Raw genomic sequence first — 24,391 nt, forward strand, 5'->3', positions numbered from 1 at the left:
GCAAATTCATTCTTTCTAAATGTGTAATTCAAAAAAACAATCACGTCCTCCCTGTTGGATGCAATTGCATCCTTGTTTTTGTCAACGTTCTGCTTCGTGTAACATGCACACAAGTCTTGTAACTTATCTGATTGTTTATAGCTAATTATTTGGGGGGCGCTGAAGGTGAGAAGCAATAACGGATTGGGCGGTCACCCTGAAGGTCCAGGTTCTGTGTGTTATTAATAAGACACCACCGCAGTCCTGATCCCATCAGCTGCAGGTGGACCGGGGCATTCGCGTCCGCGGGGGAATTAGAACCCCTTCTGTCAGCCTGGGGTCAGCAGAAAACGAAGGGGCAGACTGGATTCAATCAGTAACCCTGTCTAAATCACTCCAACACAAACATACACACGCACATACAACACCTTTCACTATCAATAAATCGGTGGCAACAAACAAAACTATGAAACATCTTGTAATGTGGAGCAAAGCCACCACAATGCCCTTGTAATCAATCTTCCCAGAAATTTGGAAGTTGCACTATAGACCCCTTTCACAAACTGTGATGATGCATTTTAACGGTCATCAATATTGTAAATCCTGCAAAGTTTTTTGTATTGTCATTTTTTTTTAAATGTATGTACATTTATAACACTAATACTTTGTATTTTATTAATTTTGCATCAAATTACAAAAAATAAGTTACCGCTGCTGTGAGGGTGTTTCTAATACAGCGGGATTGATGGTGGAAAATTGACATATTTCTCTGTTTTAACTGCCGCTATCAATCTCACCCTATTTTTTCCCTCTTTTTAAAAGTTGTGAAAACACTATTGTGGCGTTTTTCTTTTGCTATTTGAGCAAATGCCTTACATTTTTAAGTTAAAGCAACTTAAAAGTCATTTCAACTCACTATATTACAATTTACATTAAACTGCCTTACAATTTTTGAGTTGAATCTTGTATAAATTAAACTTATTTTGATGAGTTTAAATTAACTTAAACATATGTTGTCATAACTTATTGATCCTATCATTTTTTACAGTGTGGACTAATAGATGTGACAAAGCAGTATGAAGCAATGCTTCAGTCTGGATCTAATGGATGTGTCTCTTAGTCTGTATTTTCAATCTTGCAGTGAGTTATCACAGGTAGAGACTGACAATCACAATAATACAGGTACTTATATATCCTGTGCACGTTTCTAAGACATTATATAGCAGCACTTGGGTCCGTATGCGGGCGAATGGGCGAATCTCCTCTGGCTCAAGTGGATGAATGGCCATTTATTGCCTGAAGGTTTCCTGAGAGTTGTCACTTTGGACCTTAAGACGACTGCATATGGTCACATTCAACTATTGACTAAAATATCTTAGAAACATGTTGATGTGTAAATTGATTGTATCCTCTGGTTCTTGTAATGTTATCACAAATGGTCAGTTGAGACAGACTGCCACTAATAGTCTCAAACGAGTCTCCACTGACCATTTGCAATCAGATTTTGTTAAGTAAAGGAAAATAATTTTCAGAAATTTCAAAGTTAAATACATCTTTATTTTAAGCTTTATTAAGACCCATGGATTGCTGTATTCGTAACAATTTTCTGTATTCGTGAATATGCTACATTTATTGCTGTTATGCTTAAATTGTATTTTTTTCCAGAATATTCCTTTAAAGCTGCACCTAGCTGACAAAGTTTAAATCCTTTGTTTTGGAACAATGGTTACAGCACATTATGTGACCATAGTGTTGTCCGAGTTGCATCAGAACACAATAGTGTTTACACTACAAATACAATGTGGCCATACATATGTAAGCCCCAAGAGACCATGCATTATTTTCTTGTTTGGTTGTGACCGTGATAAAGCATCTCGAGATTTTTACTTTATTTTCTCAATTCTCAACACATAACATAAGTTGTCTACGATGTAAAATATATGTATTTCTTGACATAAATATTGTTTTCTCAAGATCTCTACAGTGGATCTCAACCTTTTTTTGAATCGAAGGCTCCCTATTGTCCAACACAATTTTCAAGGTATTACCCTATATAAGGTAAGATATTTTGGCAATTTTTTAAATTATTTTTTTTACAATAATTATGACAAAGCTGCTTGTTTTTAATCTTTTATTATAAACTGAAATTGCTAAACAAACAATGATTAGTGAGGGTCAAAAAATAAAAGAAATGTGTTTTCTTCATTTTATGCATTTTTGAGCATTATTTTAGTTTATAAATAATGATGAATATTAATTGTATTAATTGTATAATTGTCATTCTGTGCCCCCCTGGAAGTTTTCTGAGGTCCCAGAAAACTTCAGAGAAAACAAAACAGAAAAAATAATAATAATAATGCATGGCCTCTCAGGGCTTTTGAATGTACCTGATCGTTGAATCCTGTTTACACTCGTTATGTATTGCTGTCCACTTGGAATCGATTTTAATATCAGGTGTAAATGGGACCTTTTAAACAGTGAAAGGCACAGATTAAAAATTACTGAAAGAGATTAACAGCAGTGAAACAAAATATTAAAACTGTAAATGACTTCAAATTGGTTTTCGATTTGCTTGAATTTTTTATAGTGTATGAAAATGTGGTGTAAGTGAGAAGACCAAGTTAATTCAATTATAAATGGTCACTTACCGTAAAGAGCTAGAGGAGGTAATGGATCACTAGCGCAGATGAAAAATTGCAAGGAAGTAAACGGTGCAAGCTTACCCTGATTTCTATAATAACACATCCACGCTTCGCAGTTCTGTGATAAACCGCTTTGAAAGCCTGGGTGGATCTTCACTGCTGCTAGACAGGATGTTTTTTGTATGACGAGGTTTCTCAGACTAAAAACAATGACTCTCTAGGAGAGGTTCAAATATCTAGCTTGGATGCATTGCAAAAGAAATCAGCAAGAAATTGAGTTCAAGATCTCACCGCGGGAAAAGAATGATCGAAACATGGCTCAGTAATTAGCTGACGGGAGGCTAATGGGCAAAGCTACAAATAGTCGCACAAGACTTGTTCCTGTCTCTATCACAGCTTCTTGTTGATACTTCTAATGCCATTACTACTGAGACATCACAGCTGGAAAAAAAAAACTTCTTATTCTTCTTCAAATATTTTTCGTAGCAATGAATCAAAAGTGAAAGCTAACACTGACTGCAGCATTTTATGTGCACTTCACAGGGAATCGAACCCACAAACTTATCGCTCAAAGTGCCATGATCTACAAAGTGAGCAATTCGATCTATAACAGGTGACATTGCGATAAAGCATGGATGCATGTCTTTGCTATGTTCTTTGTCAGGACACATTGATTAAGGATGAGCATGCGGCTGTGGGTGGGCAGAAGCTCCAGCCTCTTCTGCTTATTTCATTTAGTCTAAGAGCTTTCATTAGTCATCACCATCGAGTTTAATAAAATCTCCCCCAGATGGTAGAAGAGCAGGCAGCGCCACTACAGTGAGCCTTTCATTTGTTGGTAAATGGTAAAAGTGAAAATCTATTGTGCAAATCACTTGCAATTTCTGAATTAAATGAAGATAAAGTGACCTTAATAAAATGGTTTTAGTACAGTCTGCCACAGAAAAAAAGGACTACAACATTTCACCACATGCCAAAAAGCAGTGTTTCTCGATGGATTCTGACACAACAATTGGCCACAAAAACTAACAAACAATGCAACATGCAAATAATAAAATGGAACTAACCCTATATGTGTGCATAGTTAGTGAAGACAAATAAAAAGGAGTATCGGAAAAATACATTACCGTTCAAAAGTTGAAATGAATACATTTATTCAGCAAGGATGCAATAAACTGATCAAATGTGATGGTAATAACATTTATAATTTTACAATAGTTAACATGAACTGCACTTCTACAGCATTATTAATCTTTGTTAATATTAATTTCAACATTTACTAATACATTATTAAAATCAAACGTTGTATTTATTAACATTATTTAATGCATAACATGAACAATAATGAACAAAACTGTATTTTTATTAACTAACGTTAACAAAGATTAAAGATTACAGTAAAAAATGTATCACATGGCTAGTTCATGTAAGTTAATACATTAACGAATGTTAACAAATGAAACTTTATTGTAAAGTGTTACCTCTATTTCAAATCAATGTTATTTGGAACTCTCTAATCAACAACAAATCCAGAAAAAAAGGAAAGATAAACTGTTTTCAACAATGATAATCATAAGAAATGTTTCTTGAGCAGCAAATCATCACATTGGACTGATTTCTGAAGTATCATGTGACACTGAAGACTGGAGTAATGATGCTGAAAATTCAGCTTTGCCATTACAGAAATAAATGATCAAATATATTAAAATAGAAAATATATTTTAAATTGTAATACTATTATTTCACATTATTACTGTTTTACTGTATTCTTTATCAGTTAAGCCTTGGTGAGCATAAAGAGACTTAACAAATTTTGACCTCAAACTTTAAAAATTATATAACATAAAAACATTTAGATTTTAAGGATTTTTTGTGCAATACATTTTGTACAATAAATGTATTGTACAAATATATTTACGAAGTACAATAAATATTTTCGGTTAAGCCACCACTGCATGTCCACTGTAAAATCTGAAGCAAAACCACTGCCATTAAGGACTAATAGATCACTTTGGAACTGTAGATATTCATCATTTTGTATCAACTGGGAGCATGAGAAAATGCTGGAGGGGATTATAATGTTCCTGCTGAGTGGAAAGCATTTAATCTGCCTTCCCCAAAAGTCTGCAACCCACTTACTCATTCTAAGCATCAAAGTATGATGATGTGCAGAGTACTAAAAATATGATGAAAGACAAACACTGTCCAAATAATTAATCAAGATCTGCAAATGTGTTGGCCAGCCCTGCTGAAAAGATTATGTTGGTTTATGCAGGTTAGATGCTGTTCCAGCAGTTGAACCAGCATAACAATTCATCAGCTGGTTGATCAAAAATGTCTTGCTATAAACCCAAAAAGTCCTATACCTACTGCATCAACAAAGTATTCAACTGATGAGTTTATATAAATAATATAAAATATTTTCTATAAAAATCAGGCCCTCGAGTTGTCTGGCTATCACCAGACCAAGCTCAATCTTTTAAGGTTGAACATAGGTCTGGGGAGTCTGCTCTGTATTTTCTACTGCACAAGAGGCCTGATCAACGGGCATCGTTCAAATGACTCTGTATGCAATTGGATAGTCCTTCAACCCGCCAATAGCGTGCCAGGTGGATAAGCTGGTTTGTGATTGGTCCCTGCAAATTTGTAACAGAAGCAGGACAAAAAATATGTACAGGTTTCCAGCCTAAGCTGCAGGGCGAAATCAAATCGCCATCAGATCAGGCTGGGTTTACCCAGTCTAGCCCTTGAGGCTAAAAAGGATCTTATTGTATGGCCACTGAACTTTACAAAGATGATTTGCTAATTATAACCAAACTTGGAGCTATAATTACTCTAGCTCTTTGAATGCATGGTGAGGGGTCAGTGTTCTTCCTATGAGAAAGACAGATAAGAAACTTTGTGAGCAGGCTTCTCAATATGGATCAGTAGATATGGCTGCTGTGCCTTCTTTCTGACCCTCCTCTCTGCTCCCTTCATTTCTAAGAAACCTCTGTCTGAGAGCGCAAGGCTCTTTGAGAACCTCCACCTTCTAAGAATGCTTTGGCTCCTTTCATTTCTTCCTTCAGAAGCCCACAAGTCTTTTATTGGTCTTTCGCTCCCTGTCTTTCTTCTTGTCTCCTCCTGGTCCCTGCTGAGGAACAGTGAATTGATCTGCAGCTCTAAGCCAAAGATACATTCACAAGCACAGACTTCACACACACACACACACACACACACACACACACACACTCACGCACGCACGCACCCTTCCTGTGGTTTGCCAGTGATTGTATTCACACGCACACGGAGCAATCTTCAAAATGAAAACTGTAACAGGATTACTCTGAGACACCGCATTGTGTGACAGACATTGGACAAACTAAAAAATATTGCATTTCCTGATATTTCTCGATTTCAAGCAATGCTGCCAATCTTTTGGGTAAAACAGCAACTCAGACAGTCAAAAAATGAGAACCCAAAATGAGAGCAATACTCAGAAGAGCTGATTTCAATTTGACATTGGAAATGATCCCAACAGTCCTCAAAGACTATGTTAATGTGATCTGTGATAAATACATTTCCAAATTTTAGTCAACCTGGGTTTATTGTTAATAGTTGAAATAGTTTATTCCTTAAAAATCTGTCATTTTTTTATGTTCACTCATGTGAAAACACAAAAATCACTATTGAAGCACCATAAAATTGGTCCATACTACTCATATACTATATTCCAAGTCTTGAAAAGTCTGATATTTAGGTCATTATTCACTGATAATGTTTTTCCATTCCACATATTCGAACCGGCATGTCACATTTGGTTGTGGCACACATGAGAACCAATAACGTTTTGGCATCACTGAGTATTTTTGAATCAATTTTCAGAGAATAATGACTTATATTACTTGGTCTATCCCTCACAAAAAGCTATTGTGTGACTCCAGAAGACAGAATATATAGCGTAGAATAGACTACATTTATGGAATTTTCTTTTTAGAGAGTGGAAGAACATGAGGGAAAGCAAATAATGGCAAATTTCTTTTTTCTTTAATGAAGCCAATCATTGTTAAGGTTTTCTATATCATTCTCATGAGTCAATGACTGTAAAAATCCTAACTTAGAAATAAATAAATGTAATATCCATGGAACCTTTCCATTTGAAAACTTTAGATAATAAAAATGTTCTTCTCTCCAAAATTGAAAAGTTCTTTGGAGAACCCAGAACTTTTGTTCTTGTTTCCCCAGCACTTACAGGCATAGTTCTTCATAGACAGCTTAAAGCTCACCACTAACCACTGACATCTGGAAAGCTCAGTATCAGTGTCGAAATCTCAGTGAAGAGGGCCTAAAACACTTTAGGTGAACAACGGCTCTCCCAGGTAACATTTTACGAGGCAGTTAAATCAAAACACCCAGACGGGTACATTGTCAGAGGATTTATGGAGTCTGGACAGGTCTCTTCTGCTCAGCCAATTGAAAGAATGCAAAAGGAAGAGACAGGCGGCATGAAAACATATGGGTGGAATAATTAATAAGGTTTTTCTAATAGCAAGCAAGTAATTTGTGGAGAACCACCCAGCTATGTGGTTAATTCATCTGTGAAGAACATTAGGAATCTTTATCTGCGTTTAGCAGCTGTCATTTACAAACTCTACATATACGTCTGACAACCCAACCGACTACTGTAGTCCATCAAAGGCATAATTGTCATTATGCTATGGTACTTGGGGGGTTTTATGTAATTTTGCTGGAAAAATGACAAATTAGTGAAGTTGTCAGTTTGTTAGGAGCATCTTAATTATCTGTCATTTCACTCAGCGACGCCAAACGAAATATGAACAGCTCTTTGAGAATCAATAATTCTTTAGAGGCCGCATATCATGCAAGGCTTGTCATTTATGGCACGTTTTACAGCTGAGAACAAAGGAAAATTCATTTAACAAGGCATAAGATCAGTCTTAACAGTGCCTGCACCCGTAACTTGGATGGAAAGTAAATTACAATAATTTACTATAGTTCAGTTTAATTAGGAGGGGAAAAAAGGCATCCGTTGAATTCCTTTTTAATTGGTATAGGATTTCACAACATGATTTCTTGTTACCAAAGTCCTGAAGCATGACTGGGCTTTGTACCAGGAAATGAAAAGCAGCTGATAATGATAACAGACTCAAAATAGAATAGCAGAGCTGATATTGGATAAGCTTGTTAGAATGACCATTAAATGTTTTCCTTCATTAACAATCACAGACTGATGCCTGTTTGTTTTTTTTAAGCTTACAGTGGATTTTGTGGTGACTATTTCATTCTGAATTCTATTTTTTATTTTTTTTTACATTCTCATTCCAAGTATTATATTGAGTCACTGAGTCAGATCATCTTATTCTCTGAGCTTGTCATATTAAGTCCACATTTTTAATTTGAACTGAACGATTCATTGGTGCACGTTTATTCAAATAAATAAATAAAAATCATCAGATAAGCCAATTGAAGTAACTTGTTTTTCCTCTGAAAGAACTCTCCTTTTAATTTAGCAATTAGACAATACTGTAGTTGTAGGCATTGTTTTAGCAAACTCGCCTTTGGTCTGGCTGAATTCTGGTACGTAATGCCCACTTTATATATTTTTATGAATAATTTCTCAATGTTCAGTGTTCTCAGTGGATTTTTTCCAGAGCTTTATATGTGTGTGTGTGTGTGTGTGTGTGTGTGTGTGTGTGTGTGTGTGTGTGTGTGTGTGTGTGTGTGTGTGTGTGTGTGTGTGTGTGTGTGTGTGTGTGTGTGTGTGTGTGTGTGTGTGTGTGTGTGTGTGTGTGTGTGTGTGTGTGTGTACACAAATACTGATATATAAGTTAGATGAATCATGAGGGTAGAAACTGATAGAAACTCACTTTGTCAAACAATATTCTGCCTATCTGGATAGCTGATTTAACAAACATAACTCAAATCACAGTTTCTAAATCCAGGTAGTTCACACCATACATGATATGACTGACCTTCATGACCTGTGACTACACATTGGGAGTTGAACATGCTGTAAAGATGGTGCTAATTAAGGTCTATTCCTCTCTGTAGACATTCATGAAATGCTAAAGAGCCATTGTGACAAGAACTATGATCTTGTATAATCGTCCATATTAAAATAAACTAAGGTTAAGACATCTTTTCTGCCAGTTGCCTTCACTAAAGCTAAAGCGGCTTCCTACATAGCACAAGCCTATTGTAACCCAATCCAATCTTTTACCCTCCAACCCAGAAAGAAATTAGAACTATTAAAATGAAAAACAGTTGGAAATGATGTGGTTACAAGTTGTGGTGGATGGCATTTCATTTGTACTATTTTACGGAATAATTAGTGGTGTTTGCTTTGTTTATTCTAAACCTCTAAGTATTAAACTGACGCACTTAACTCATTTGTGGTACAGACATGAAGGATACCCCAATTAGTGCAGAGAGGTGTACTTACAGTGCAATTACTTTTGTGATCAGACTCATTATATTTACCTGGTGGGCGATGAAACAGTTGGGAAAAAATCCAATAAACTTAAATTTAATGGAAACCCCTGAGCCACATATACAAGCAGAATGTCATAGAGATTTGCGGGAGGCTAATTTGCCTTGGGCCATAATCAACCACCTAGCAACAACCCAAAGCACACTAGCAACTGCATAACACAGTAAAAAAATAACTCTTAGAACACTTAAGCAACCTCACGCAATCCCCCACAACAAATAGCATCATGCCGGCGAGATGCACAACCAAGCATTTTAATAACATGTACAAATGTAGATCACAATTTGATTTTATAAATAGTTCAGGAAAATATCTGAATCAATCCAACGCATTTAATATCGCACGGGGAGTAAGCATCAAATTGTAAAGCCCAAATAGATAACTCATTTAATTTGAGAAAACTGACTGCCTTAAACCATTTAAACCAAATATATTTACATATTTCATTCAAGTTCATTAAAAAATCGAAATATTAGATAAGAATACTATTTAAACCACTGAAATAAAAAATATCAGATTACATATCAGATTAATACATTCTTATCATCTTATTAATTTTTTATTTTACTATCACTTGCCTTAACATGTGCACAGCTATTGCTTTTCAAATAAAGCAATATGCAGCATATATGAACTTGAAGTACTAATGAAATGAAATTAAATTGTTTCATTGTTTCCAATGAACAACTTAAATCTAGTTTTTAGTAAAATGGAGGAGTTTATGATTGCAGCACAAATGAAAACTCTTCCATTTCCAAAAAATGTCTGCACTTGAATGCAGTCAGATGCATTGCATTATTGTCTCAAAGCATTAAAGATCTGCTTGTGTATGCCACACTTCGAGAACAAAAGAAATGCCCTCAGATCCCATCATCTCAGTGAATCTTTTAAGACTCCCCTCCCTTTTCTGCTCAAGCTCACTTCACAGAGATAGACATGTCCTACCTGTTTGCCATATCTGAGGCTGAATACTTCAAAAAACTCCTAATAAAAATAGATTCTGGGAAGACAGGCTGCGTTAGAAGTCTTTGCTTCGACTAATGGGGCTTTATGACAGCCCGTAGGATTATTCATTATCATTCCAATTTCTGAAACTAATGCCTCGATGAGCCCCTTTCATTCCAAGTATGAACTCTACAGGTGAACAAGGTAAAAATATTCCATTTCCCCCTCGCAGCTGTGAAAACGGGGCTGTGACTGAATGCATGTAGAGGCAGTGTTAATCAGAGCCATTGTGCTTCAGGTGTACTATAGAGAGAGACACAAATCATGAAGTGGACTGTAAATGAGGAGCATAATTCAGTTATTTAAATTCCAATCTTTGCCTCTTATCTGACATTAAAAGGGATCTTTAGTGGCATTTTCATTAGGATTCTAAAATAACAGGATACAGCCCATTGTCTCCTGCTGCTTCCTTCTTTTTTCATCTTCATCAAAGAGAGTGAACGCAAGCCGCTGGACGACTTCCAAAAAAAGGATCACAGTGTATAGGAGAGGCCAGGTCTATTATTGGGTAAAGGACCGACTGGTTGCTCTAATCCCCCTCCTGAATCATTAAGGAGAAAAACACAATTGGTGGCTAGTTTTGGTCTGTTTTTCCCACATTTTCTAAGAAATGTGCATGAGGCTTCCTGATAATGATGTTGATAACCCTGCTGAAAAGACCAACATTAAAATAAACTACTTGTTAAGACATATTTTCTGCCAGTTGCCTTCACTAAAGCTAAAGCGACATCCTGCATAGCACAAGCCAACTGTACATTTTGAACTGGTTAAAAATCAATTCAATCTTTTACCCCCCAACCCAGAAAGAAATTAGAACTGTTCAAATGAATTATGTGGTTACAAGTTATGGTAGATGGCATTTCATTTGTACTATTTTACAGAATAATTAGTGGTGTTTGCTTTGTTTATTCTAAACCTCTAAGTATTAAACTAACACACTTAACTCATTTGTGGTACAGACATGCAGTATACCCCAATTATTGCAGAGAGGTGTGCTTACAGTGCAATTACTTTTGTGATCAGACTCATTATATTTACCTGGTGGGTGATAAAACAGGTGGGGAAAAAATTCCATAAACTTAAATTTAATGGAAACCCCTGAGCCACATATACAAGCAGAATGTCATAGAGATTTGCAGGAGGCGAATTTGCCTTGGGCCATAATCAACCACCTAGCAACAACCCAAAGCACACTAGCAACTGCATAACAACCCAAAACACACTTCTTTACAAGCTAAACTTGCTTATCCAACTAGCTTAAAGACTATGCTTCTTTACCAGCCTTAAGGCAGTGGTTCTCAACTCCAGTCCTGGGGACCCACTGCTTTGGATATTTTGTTTGTCTTCTTTATTTAACACACCTAATTCAGAAAATCAGTTTGTTAGGGTGTCAGAAAAGGGAGATGTACAAAATGTGCAGAGCGGTGGGTCTCCAGGACCGGAGTTGGGAACCACTGCCTTAAGGTGTGGTCACATTACCAAAATTTTGCGGGCAAAAAAGCCCATTGTCCATTGTCCTTTTATCAATATTGTAGCAATATATGAAGCATAGCTCAAACTGAAGTCACTTTCAAACCAAGAAGCTTACTGTTGGTCTACATTCACACAAACAACTTGAACTGGTGGCAAAACCAGCACAGGTTCCAAAGGCATGTCAGGTGTTTGAACTTCTAAAAATGCATCCCACTTTTGCAATATTTTCTAAATGTCGATAAAAAATATTGCAAATGGCGGCTTTTCCATTAACCGGTGTTATGCGACTAAAAATACTTTTCCCTCTCACAATAGCCATTATTTTTAATCGAAGGAGACGTAGGTGTGTTATCCATGTAATGTCATGGAAAGCATCTTATACTTGGGAGTGGCCACGTATGAGGTGTTTCTGGGTTTCTCCCTCCTATCTGCTTTGAGTTCTTGATAAATTGTTCTTTTCTTTCTTGTTTAGAATCCAGTATTCCTGTCATTCTTTTGTCTTTTTAGGAGTTTAATAAATATCTCTGTCTCATCTTCTGTCCAAACAGCCATGCTCTCTTTAAATAATGATTTAATTACACCAGGTGACCTGTAAATGCAAAAAAACTGTTTACATTTTGCAAAATATTCCTTTTTGGAATTGCCTGAAAAACCAGCTCATGTGAGCTTAAAAACTTTTTGTGCGATACATGGGAGTTTTTCCATTAGCCGTATTTTTAATTCGCATTTTAAATTTGTGCTATTTGAAATGTAATGGAAACGCAGCCATTGACACCTAATAGACTTTCATTTTATGGACTAAAAAAAAGACAAGTCAATCACATAAGTTTAGAACGATATGAGGGTGTGTAAATGATGACAGAATTTTAATTTAAGGTACACTTTTAGAAAAAAATATTAAAATGAAATTCCTGATCATGAACCTAGAGCCATACATTCCATTCAAAAGAATCTTTAAAATTACAGATCAAATGTACCATGTTCACATCCCATACAATATAGCACACCAAATGAATTATTTGTTTTAGCTTATGACTGCATACTATTAAGCCTATCATACTTATAATTACTTAAATAAATCCAGGAGGAACATATTGTAGTTCATTCGAGTGAAATCTCTTGACAATTTTTTCCTATTCATTTTCTCCTCACACCTGACAAGTCATTTTGGGGAAGGGGCACATTATGTCAGTCACTATGCCTACTCCTGGCAACAGCCTTGTCTGGTAGAGTTCAAATATGTGGCAAGAACAAGAGATGCTTCAGAAGTAATACAATTAGAAAAGTCTAAAAATGTGAATAGTAAATATGATCATTTTCCATAAGCCTGAAATATTTCCCCTCACAGTGCAGATCTCTCCTGAGTTTAACTTCTGAATCATGACCCAGAAAGTAAGCCACCCCCCGCCTCTCCAACCCTCCACCACAGCAGCAAATCATTCTAGGAAGCTTCCACTGGAGACCTATCTCAATCCTTTCCCTCATAACCACATCCACATACATCTTAGAAAACATTTCACAATGTTTGAGTGATTTCTACACTGAACATGGTAAAACGTGCAAAAACATGTTCATAAATATCACTGTCTCCAAAGTTACATTTAAGAATGCAACTATTCTTCCTGGTCTCTGGATTAATATGCTTATCAGACACAATCATCTGCTCTACTGAATAAGAGCAGAATATCTCTTATAACAGTCAACCTCAAACAATGAAATGAAAGTCAACTTAATTAAGACAGATGCATAGTCTCGCAGAGCCTGACTTTTTAAAAACGAGTCTAGTTTCCAGCTAATTCTGGACAAGATACATAAAAAATTTTCACATGCTGTTTAGGATTTTAGTTGTGTGAAAACTAACTAAAACTAATTTAACAACTGTACAGCAGAGCTTGTCCACTTTGTAATGTGGGTCGGTAAGATTTGTTAATGTTTTGGTGAAAAAAAAAACTTATGCTCACCAAGGTTGCATGTATTGATCAAAAATATAGTAATAATGAAATATTACAATTTAAAATAAAAATGTTCTACTTTAATGCTAATTTTCCAATTATATTTTTAAATATTATGTTAAATGTGATATAAATGCTACATTTTCAGCAGCATTAACCCAGTCGTCAGAGTCACATGATCCTTTCAAAATCACTCTAATATGCTGATTTGGAGCTCAAGACACATTTCTAATTATTAAAGTTAAAGACAGTTCTGCTGATTCATATTTTTGAGTAACAGGGAACTTTTTCAGGAGTTTTTGATAAATATAAAGTTCAAAAGACAACTATAAATTTCTTTACTATCACTTCATCAATTTAATGTAGAATAGAGGTATTCATTTCAGTTTTTTTCTGTCTGTCTTTTATATTATTCTGTATATTACATACATTATATATATATATATATATATATATATATATATATATATATATATATATATATATATATATATATATATATATATATATATAGTGTATTTAAAGACTGTAAATACAGAATTTAATAAAGTAATCAAATGTAAAACAACATTGCATATAATCCTCACTGTATAAATTAAATACATATTAATCATTATTACAGTTACAAAAGCTATTCAGTCAAGAGCAGTGAATGATTTCCTTGTCTTTTGTTGTTTGATTAACATAAAAAACAGTCATAGACATGGACCCAGTACACTGATACCGAACACATGCGTTTTCTTTCTCGACTGTTTACGTTCACTTAAGACATAACCTACAATTTTTGCATAAGACATTCGCCAAAACGAGCATATTGGCATAATTTTTGTGTGAATTTGTCCGTTCAAGAGCAAGACTTGAAAGAGAACTCAATATTTGTGAGACGCGGCTTTGATGAAGAAATTATGACGTGTGATGACGACGTAAATGACTGGTCATATAGAGCATTCAGTACTTGCATTGAAAAAAGTTTAGGGGAAGCCAGAATGCGTATCCATCGACAGAAGCATACATTAGCCTAACTCTGTCTGTCTTTTTTTTTTGCATTGTTATTTTCAACTAACAATATTATATCTGTCTATATAAACTTTGCTAATCAAAAAAGTTTCGGGGAAGTTTAGTATATTGCTTATATAACGCTATAAATTCTAAGTTCCTTACACTAAACTCTTTTTTAAAAATCTGATGCCACTAACATGGGAAAAAACTATCAGCACCAGCGATTAGTCCCTAAGTAATGCATCAATCCATGCAGTACTTTGTAACCACAAGCTGGACCGGTGTCAGATTTCTATCAGCAATATGCATCTAACAGTCAGCAAATGGACTTTGGGCAGTCCATGGGCGAGCCGTCTGAGCTCTGAGGTCAAGACTGGAGACAGAGTAAATCAGTTAAAAGTCATAAGGAAGAGAGAAAGTGGGAAAAGGTGAGCACAATGAGAAAAGAACAAAAATTGGGTAATAGATTTATGTTTCCACGGCTGCTCGAGTCCCGAGGAGCATTAGCTGAACTCATGAGCTGTAGACAGCTAATCTTTTGTTATGGGGAAATAAACACACAATGTTAGCCACCGTTTTACAGCCGCTGATCCAAGGCGGATGATAAAAGATCCTATGGGCCCAGACCACGCGGCTTAATGGTCCTGAGAGCAACACAATTTATTGGCTCTTGGTCCCCATCATCACTCCCTACTACTAATTTATGACGAGAGAGGGAACTAGACTCAATATACGAGAAAACAATTTTACAGAATGACAAAAAACTGCTTTCATAACACGAGTTCTGGCTCCTTTCTCAAGTTCTCCATCTAGGTTAAAATATATGATAACATGCTTGTCTTCCGCGTTGTTTATTCTGGTTAATTTATGAGACTACTCTGTCAACAAGGAATATTCCATGTAGCTGTGAACAGTTGCTTTATGTCATACAAAGAAAGAAAGTTGAGCACTGAATTAGGATGTATGTGATTACGCCATGTGAATGAAAGCCATTGAACCAAAGTTAAAATGAATGAGTTAATAGTCCTCAGCAAAGGTCTTCAGTAAAACAATGTGTGGTAAGAATCCACTGGGAGGCACCGAATTCTTCCATTGTAATTGGGTCCAGCTACAATATTACCACCCCTAAATTCCAAAATCCACAAAGCCGGAACCCAAAACAAGCAACTCCACCTCTTCCCTTCCACAGAGACCAAAAACATCACAAGCATGGCTAGTTCTGTTAAGATATTCCAGCTACAGATGTTCTGCTTCTTTGCCTGGACAGTTGTCAAATCGAACTTAATTGGTTTGCATTTGAGGAAATGGTTGTTCTGCAAGCAATACTTTAGTGAATTGTGTCATGGCTGCCTTGTGGCCGAGCTCTCTACCGTACGGCCCCTTCTGCCTGGTGTGAATGGCTCCTCTGTGTGACCAGCCAAGGATCTGCCAGGGGGACCCTCTCTTTGTTAGGTGAATGGGCACAGCTAGACCATCTTAAGGCACACTAATGTACCATGGCTGGACCACAAAGAGCGTGTAGTAATTTGCCAAGCATAATGGCACGTCTTTAATTCGGCCGAGGGGGAAACAGACCCTTAAAAGCGAGCTTACAGATGAGGAGTCCCATTCTAGTTCCTACTCTATTCATATCGTAAAAGGGCTTGTTTTCTTCCGGCTCATTGTCATCCTGAACCAAATGTCGGCAAACAACAGTGGATCGAAATTAAAACAACGCTACAGCTCCTGGCCTCACTAAACGGGCCCAGAAGAGCATAAACATAAACAAAAAAGAGAGTCTTCTTAGAAAGGCACAATGATTGAGACCAGCTGCTAAAATGATGTCATTTAGTGGGATTAAGTCACTGGTGGAATACACTTTTGGAGGAAGATGCAATGTAGAGTAAAAATATACATAGCACAGGAGGGAGGAAGTGCAGTAAGTGCTTGGGGACACAGAGGGTTGGAACCCTGGCTGCCCCATCAGAGAACCTGGTGAGTGGGAAAGTAGTCAACATCCAGGTGTCTGGCAATTCGTTATCTTCCATCCCCAGACAACCAATGTGTTCCTCTGTAGCTAAAGTCAACTCCGAAGTGTGCTGGATGAATCTTTAAAAACTCACACAAAACTCACACAAGCCACCCAAAGTTCAAGAAAAAATAACTTTTGCAAAAAATGTTGCTTGAAGGAAATAAAGACTATATCCAGATCATTGAGACTCTCATTTCTATAATGCAGTCTTTTTCTTATTAAGGTTGTTCAAAAAATAATGATTCAAATTTTAAAATATTTATACATCATGGTATGGTGGTGTCTATTATAATGCCTAATAACTGGTTGAAACTCTCTTAATATCCTGATAGCAATCAATAATAGAAGTGGTCTAAATATTAAAACTATATTGCCAAAAGTGTTGGGACGCCTGCCTTTACATGCACATGAAGTTTAATGAAATCCCATTCTTAATCCGTAGAGTGTAATATAAAGTTGGCCCACCCTTTGCAGCTATAACAGCTTCGACTCTTCTGGGAAGGCTTTCCACAAGGTTTCGGAGTGTATTTATGGGAATTTTTGACCAGTCTTCTAGAAGTGCATTTGTGAGGTCAGGCACTGATGTTGGACGAGAAGGCCTGACTCACAGTCTCCGCTCTAATTCATCCCCAAAGGTGTTCTATCGGGTTGAGGTCAGCATGCGCTGACCCCTCTCTGTGATTTTACGTGGCTTACCACTTCGTGGCTAAGTTGTTTTGGCTTCCAATTGCTTCCACTTTATTACAATACCACTAACTCAGGACCAAAAAATGTTCGCCAAATCATTGCATTCGGTCTGAACACTATCAACACAGAAATGATTCTATAGTTCTATGGGTTGCTTACGTTCGTTATTATTGTAATATTATGTGCTTTGAGACATGGGGTAATTTTGCGCCGTCTCTCATCTTGTGACGCTTTGTGGTCTCTGCTGTGTGCGTTCATGTGTTTTGGACGAGGCGTGGCTTTGGAGAGCGCTCTGAAGGAGGGTAGGATGCTCATGCTTTCAAAGCTAGCTTGCTATTGCTAGCCTCTCTGAACTTGTATACCCTACCTTTAAATAATCTTTTGAAATAAATACAAATATTTTTCACAAAGATCTTCAAAGTAAACCCCTCAACAGTATTGTATTAAGAAATTGTAAGGATTTTAAGATTTGTTTTCATTATTTCCTTTCAAACTAAATATAATTAAAACTACATTTTTAATGTCGAAGTCACTTATACTCAACAAGGCTGCATTCATTTGATCAAAATGACAGTAAAAACTCTAATATTGTAAAATATTACAATATTAAAATAACTGTTTTCAATTTTAATATATTTTAAAATGTTATTTATTTCTGTGTTGGCAAAACTGAATATTCAGCAGCCGTTACTCCAATACATTTTCATTACTCTATTGTTTGATAAATAGAAAGTTCAAGAAGAGCATTCAATTGAAATACAAAAATACATTTGAAATGATCAATTGAATGCATCCTTGCTAAATAAAGGTATTCATTTATTTAAATATATATCTTGACAACAAACATTTGAATATAAGTGTATTCTTACCGTTATGGGTGAAACTTGCACACCAGCTGTTTTTGTTATGAACTTTATCCTGCTATACAATTGCAATTATTTGGGAAAGTCAAGTGGTCAAGGAACTACATCTACCCTTGCTAATGACTGTGAATGCAAATATTCAAAAATCAATTTCAGAGAGGCTTCTTCGTAGAATTTGGTACTTTCACACAGACATACAAAATGTATTTTCAGAAGAAGTCTGAAACATGAAAAAGACCCTGGTGATTTGTCAAACACATCAACATACAAGCTTTAATTAGCTTACAAACAGCCAATTAAATTTGTCAGCCTCTCTTACGGTTTCTTTTGAGGACAGGAAAAAGCGCCTCAGGCTGTGCTCCTCCATAAATGGCTGCAATGAAAGTTTCAGCCCTTTCTCTTTGCCAGAACGCTCCTTTTCAAAACACTCAATTTCTGACATAGAATAAAGGGATTTGACTTGAAAGGCTCCCTGACTTTGTCCGCAGTCACAGAGAAGCAGAGAGCGAGGAGTGTCGGGGGGGGACAAAAACAAAAGACAAAAAGAATAAGAAAGAGAATAGAAAGAAAACCTCACGCAGATTCTCCAGGAAGACTGGAGATCTCTATTATGACTTATGAGTTCCCGTTCACGAAAGCTGTACTCAAGTATGAAGGAGATGATTGAAAGTGGATTGAAAGAGTTTTCCTCAAAATTCACAAATAAAACATAGCAAATGCATACCAAAGTTACTGAATATTCCAAACTTTCTCAATGTACAACATCTCACGTCCCTTGCCTACCAAAATGGAGTGCCGGAGCCTTTCTAATGTCTTCTTTGTTCAGGGCCTGATTAGAAATCCCACAAAAATCACTTTAATACAACAATGTTAAGACAACAATTAAATGTTTCTTTAATTATGGCAAACCAAGTTTGGTCAATGTTTCATGTTGTGTCAGTTAACTCACAAGCGGAGTTAACCATACTAGCTAACAAAAAGTTTCATATCAGGCATCGGCACCTGCACCCTGTTGATGGAAAAGGGTCAATAATGCGGTGCTTCTGAAGTCCTTTTGTTTCTCATAGTGATGTACCGGTATGAAAATTTTGACCAATAAAGAAAATTCTTTATATTTGAAAGTCGATAACCGATATATCTAAATCCAATCCTGATTACAAATAACAAATGTCTCACCAATAAAAGTCCATGTCCATGTCCCAAACACACAATTATAATGTTCTCATTATAATTTTATGCAGACTATATGACAGACTTGCGCTGCATGTTGCACTTAACCGTATTTTCCTTTTCGAAGTGATTTCAATCATATTTCAAGCAATTCAAAACATCTGAGTACAACAGTGTACATCTGAAGTGTCTCAGCAGAAGGAAATAATCCATTACTTGTCGGCTTTAATATATCAGCCAAATCTTCTTATCGGGCCGATAATGATAACATTAAAAAAGAACATATATCGGCCAATGGCTGATATATCGTGCATCCCCAGTTTCTCATGTTTCATTCGGATAATTGCATCTTGTGTATAAAACAAGCAGAAACCTACTTACAGAGGCATCACGAGCATGTCATCTTTGAAGCTGCAGGGCTATAGCAGAAACGGGTAGCAATCCTTCGGTAGCCTTTGGAGAGAAAATCAAAGGAAGCACATAAGTGTTTTATTTAGTGAAGCAAGAGATAGAAGGTACATGCAACTGAATAAAGTATGAATTTCTTTTCAACAAAGATGCCAGACTTTTGAAAAGATGGGTCACACTTTAGATTAGGGTCCAACAACATTTGACTCAATAAACTCTTAATTACTGCTTATTAACAGTTAGTAAGGTAGTTGTTAAGTTTAGGTATTGGGTAGGATTATGGGATGTAGAATATGGCCATGCAGAATACGGCATTAATATGTGCTCTATAAGTATTAATAAACACCCAATATCTTAGTAATATGCATGCTAATAATAAGCAACTAGTTAATAGAGAGAATTGGACCCTAAACTAAAGTGTCACCAAAAGATGAAATGCTGCCATTTGTCCCATATAAATATGGACGAAAATATGGAGCACGAGACCCGATTACATGAAGTGCATGTCATTCAAACTAAGTTTGGAACATAAATTATGCTTTGTTTAGCATTCTTACTTAATATAATTAAATGCATGTAAATACAACTATAATAACATTATATGATTACGGTCACATACATACATACTGTAAAATCTTATTTTTAAGACAAACACAAAACATATTTCTTAAGTGATTTCATGATTATATTAATTCATTGCGCAAAAGTTCAAGATAAATGAAACCTTTTTCTTGAGCTCTACTCCATTCTTATCAAACTTCGCAATTAAAAGTGCAATACAGCATCCCGCAGCTTGGACAACATCAGTCTCTATACTGATAAGAGCAAAGCCAGGTTGTTCAGGACTTAATTAAGATTAGGAAGAGCAAAGAGAGAGGCCGCTCCACTTCATAAGCCTCCACAGACCAGGCACAGGGGCTTTGTGCTCTCTTCGTCTCTTGAGGGTCTAGCAAAGGTTAGTCCAGCATTGTATAGTGCAAAGCAAAGACACCGGGCCAGAGTAATTAAGGAGTAAATAATGAAGCCCTTCAACGAACCCCAGCTCCTATGATCTGATTGACCGGCATGCCAAGGCCATGTTCAATAAATCAATTGACAACCACTGAGAGTTACTGCTTTAAAAGGTCACTGAAAACAAGACGTTTTTTAGCCACAGGCCGAGCAACCTCAACATCCCAGATTCAACAGGTGGCTTATCTCCATATGAAAGTCATTTTTTTTATGACACTCAATTATACTGCTTTTTTTTGTCCAGGCTTTTAAAATGAAATATCTTTTTCGATTAAATTTTTTAATGTCTTTATTGAAAAACATGCAGGCTTGCAGCTGGCAGGAGTGGGTTATGGATCAGATGGCCAATGAGGCCAGAGCCCCAGAGTCTCAGACTGCCAGGGGCCTTCAAAGCCTCAGGACATGCTGCCCGTGATTGGAAAAGGAAGCTGAACCAGGGTGAAAATAGTGCAAGTTGACCACTAGACCCGCAGGGCTATAAATAAAGTACAATCTGGCCAAATTTGGTCCATTTTTTTCTGTGGAATACTACAGAAGATCTTTTGAAAAAAAATTATTTTTTCAAATAAAAATCAAAGGGGGTTTCATGTTCTTTTGGACCCTGTCGACTCTCGTATGGACAAAAAAAGCCCTTCTTTAAAGGGTTAGTTCACCCCAAAAATGTCATTAATTACTCACCCTCATGCCATTCCAAACCCATAAGACTTTTGTTTATCTTCGGAACACAAATGAAGATCTTTTTTGATGAAATCAGAGTTTTCTGTCCCTCCATTGACAGCTACGCAATTGACGCTTTGATGCTTCAAAAAGTTAATAAAGAGAAGGTTCGTAAAACTAATCCATATGGATTGAGCGGTTCAGTCCAAAAGAGAACCAATGAGGTTCATTCTCCTGTTACGCAGCATGTTTGGGCTTCCGCAAGAGGTTTGCTCTCACGCGTCAAGCAGGTTCAATTGAGCTTTTGTTTATGTTCGCTGATCAAAGTTTATATATGAATAAAAGCCTAAATAAAATCTGTCCATCATATAAAGCTATCGAGTCTCTTCAGAAAATTTGGACTAAACCGCTCAATTCATATGGATTAGTTTTACGATCGTCAAACTGTCAGTTGCGTAGCCATCTATGGAGGGACAGAAAGCTCTCCGATTTCACCAAAAAGATCTTCGTTTGTGTTCCGAAGATGAACGAAAGGGTTTGGAATGACAGAATTTTCATTTTTGAGTGAACTATCCTCTATATCTTTTTTTGTGTTCCGCAGAAGTAATTCATACAGGTTTAGAACAACATGAGATGAGAAAATGATGACAGAATTTTTCATTTTGGGCGAACTAACCCTTTAACATCACCAGTGTGCACTGTGCAAAATCCATGTAGATAATATGACAGCAGCCATTATGTGCCACAATGCTTGCCACACACCCGTTTTTGGTGGAGAGAAGCGTGATATAGCATATTTATAGCTGGGATTATTAAGAGGTTATTATTAATGATGGATCGGGGAAAATGTGGAAATTATCCCTTTAAAACAAAGTATGGCACCAAGAATGACTGGCGGGACCATGATTTGACTAAGGCAGTTGGTACGGACTAACTTGCCCTGCACTGTGCACACAATGTGAAAGCTAAATGAGAATGTTAACTTGGTATATAATACATTGAATGTGCATTTGAATGTGCATTGCCTTCAAGATTTTCCATGAAACGCCACTAAAGAGCTATTCTATCAAACTGCTAGAAATCCCTGGGGACATATGAGTAATCGTGGTTAATGATATGCGATAAGCTTTGTTCAAGGGTCTCTTTGGGTAATATCAAGTTTAAGGTTACAATTCATAGCTTTACCATTTAATGCTTTTTTACAGCTGGGAATAAGCCCAGGAAAAATGATTCATTAAAGGATGGCTAAATGAGGCTTATGCTAATCACAATGTTAAATGCGACGAGCTGCACACTGTGGTAGGAATACAATTTGCCGGCTCACTCTTAAGCACGTTGTTGCTCGGGTGGGGGATGGCAGTGCACTGTGGGCGTACTCTCCAAACAACCAGGTGTTCACTGTGGGATAAACATTTGCTAACAGGCTCCAACAAGATCCCCAGGGCCCAAGATTAAGGGAGTCTAGCGAGCAACAGATTCAGAATGCTGCTGCAGGTGGGAAGCAGGGGGTGAGGCAAGCTATGGTTTGATCTCAGAGTTTTAATTTGCCTGTGACTGTGGCAAAATGATTGTGTCGCTTCAGCAGTCGTTTTTCCGGGAAGATGATAAAAGTTGCTCCTTGCAACCTACTGCTGGCCTTCCAGCTCTGAAGGAGTATACGGAAAAAAATTATTGGAGTGGTGGTTGTTACATTGGATTCGAAAACTGTTTGCCTGAAGAAACAACACAGCAGCGCTAACCTAAGCCAATAGCTCCCAAATATCTCTAAAAGCACACAGTGACAAGGAAAAGGAATGTTTTATTAAATTTGATACATTTCTATAGTTTCAACATTATTTGTTCTTCAGTTGTTCCTCTTTGAAAGAAAAATATGTAAAGTGACCCACGTTTGGTTTTTGACCACTGAAAATGTGTACAACTAAATTTACTCATGGAGCCACATTGAGATCCCCATTTCTAAAGAATTTAACCATATAGAGCCTTAAAAATATGGATACAAGTTTGTTAAAAAACAAAATATAAAAGGATATTAAAAGATCTTTAATACTTCTTGAAGCATGCAAATGTCGGGGGGGGGGGGGGGGGGGGTGTTTTATCCTCATTTTTAAACTGTCGCCATTTGCATATAATGCATTAAAGATTTCTAAAGTCAAAAGATTTTACCAATAGATCTACCAATCACTGTGTAAAAATAAAATGATGCTGCCATCTTTCTAAAGTAATTTCTACCCCCTTGTATTATGCCTCCAAATTTGGGGTGGGAATCACAGGGTACCTCACGATACAATACGATACACGACTCACGATACCGATAATATCATGATACAGAAATTCTGAGAAAATCTATATATTGCTAGACAATCCTATAATGATACATCATGATATCTGTCTAACAATGAAAACAAAATGCCCGTGAAAAAGATACATGCAGGTTTTCCAGACTTTGAACTTAAATGTGGCTGGGGCATCTATTATTTTACTCACACTGCTGTCCGCAATCCCGTTTAAAAACTCTTTTTCTTAGGCTAGTTCATTTATGTTCACGTTTCCCTCATTCATGTGTTGAGCGTCACCTCGAGGAGCCAGGAGCAGGGAAATCTATTTAGAGCGCCTTATTTTATTCATTAAAATATCAATATTTGGCGCCAGCATATTGATTGTTTTATCGCACGGAGAAGGACAACAATATATTGCCCTATCGATATTTTGTCCCACCCCTACTCCAAATCTCATGTAAAAAAAATTCATTTTGACCCCCCTCTACAAAATAGTGAATTACTCAGTAAATAACCATCCATGACATTTAATATTTTGGCTTTCATCACTATTTATGTTTGGCTTTCTACTGAAAAATATTAACAAAATCAAAAATCAAGTTCCTGAAATTTGGTTGATTTGACATGGAATGACCCTATAATGTAAAGGAAATATTATCAGTATAAGACATGTAAAAAAACTAAATACAGTGTATAGAAAATGTATGAACAGACATCAATGGAAAATGCTCTTTGCAGTCACATTTACCAGCATCTTGACCATGTAAA

The 24,391-nt window shown here is 36.5% G+C and overlaps 1 protein-coding gene across 3 annotated transcripts in view; it reads right to left on the reverse strand.

Annotated features, from left to right (window-relative positions):
- Positions 1-24,391, reverse strand: part of sema5ba (sema domain, seven thrombospondin repeats (type 1 and type 1-like), transmembrane domain (TM) and short cytoplasmic domain, (semaphorin) 5Ba) — a 160,742-nt gene that overhangs the window by 113,334 nt on the left and 23,017 nt on the right. For all 3 annotated transcript variants that reach the window (XR_013816911.1, XM_079821990.1, XM_079821991.1), the window contains exon 2: positions 19,653-19,724. The gene's annotated coding sequence lies outside the window, so the exon portion shown is untranslated. The remainder of the gene's footprint in view (positions 1-19,652; positions 19,725-24,391) is intronic.

The sequence above is a fragment of the Gobio gobio genome (genome assembly GCF_949357685.1).
Source record: "Gobio gobio genome assembly, chromosome: 7".
NCBI classification, from domain to species: domain Eukaryota; kingdom Metazoa; phylum Chordata; class Actinopteri; order Cypriniformes; family Gobionidae; genus Gobio; species Gobio gobio.